Source organism: Procambarus clarkii, chromosome 23 (assembly GCF_040958095.1).
Source record: "Procambarus clarkii isolate CNS0578487 chromosome 23, FALCON_Pclarkii_2.0, whole genome shotgun sequence".
Taxonomy (NCBI): Eukaryota; Metazoa; Arthropoda; class Malacostraca; order Decapoda; family Cambaridae; genus Procambarus; species Procambarus clarkii.
The window spans coordinates 29,543,966-29,545,069 of NC_091172.1; positions in this window are offsets into that span (position 1 = coordinate 29,543,966).

Here is a 1,104-nt window from a genome sequence, read left to right on the forward strand (position 1 = left end):
AACATACCGTGACCTCAAGTTTCGGGAACACAAAGGGTAACAGACACGCCACATTCAACGCATGTGCTATTTACCGTTGTAAACATGGCCGCGCCAAGATTTCGAACGGCACCGAACTAGTAAAAGAACAAAAGCAATGCAGAAAGAAGAGTTTGAAGGCAGTCGTCTTGAGGAGTTTGAATCCACATTGAATATCCCGCCGTAACAGGATACACAAGACGCCAGTCTTTGAGCCATGAAGCACTTCACGGAGCCATCCTTCGTCCGGAGATAACAGATGTTCTTTAAAGGCGTCTCCTTCAAGGATCACGAGACTACTCGACACACACTCAACACCTGCATGCAAGACACTCAATAATTTGCATATAGACTTAGCATGAATGACTTTTTCTTTAGCCTAAACATGCACTTAAAATTTAGTATCTCGCCCCCATCACTTTACCGTCAAACTAACACCCTGAATACCTTCTCAAACTTTTTACTTTATTCACGACCCGAAAAAAAAGTTCCTGGAATTATATTATGATTTAATAGCAGTTAAAAACTTCACGCTAATCAGAAACTTTTGGGCTCGATAATGTGAGAGATTTTGGTAAGTCAACTTTCGGTGAGAAACCTTACCTCGATCTCCTTTCTTGGGACTAGCATGAGCGAGTCTACCTGTTGATTTACAGTGAGTCTACCTGTTGACTAACAGTGAGCCTACCTGTAGACTCACATGGCCAGGATGCCACCCACAATAGTTGCCTAACCCCCGAGTACCTATTTACTGCTAAGTGAACAATTGCATCATGTGAAAGGAAACATGTCCGGCCATCTCTGTACTACGACGGGAATCTAATCTGGGGCCCTCGGTTGCGGTCCACCCCCAGACCCGTCCACCAGCCCCTGGTCCACCCCCCAGACCCGTCCACCAGCCCTTGGTCCACCCCCCAGACCCGTCCACCAGCCCTTGGTCCACCCCCCAGACCCGTCCACCAGCCGTGGTCCACCCCCAGACCCGTCCACCAGCCCTGGTCCACCCCCCAGACCCGTCCACCAATCACCAAGATGGTCTAAAACCGCCACTTAAGCACACACACTAACTGACCAGTATTCAATAAC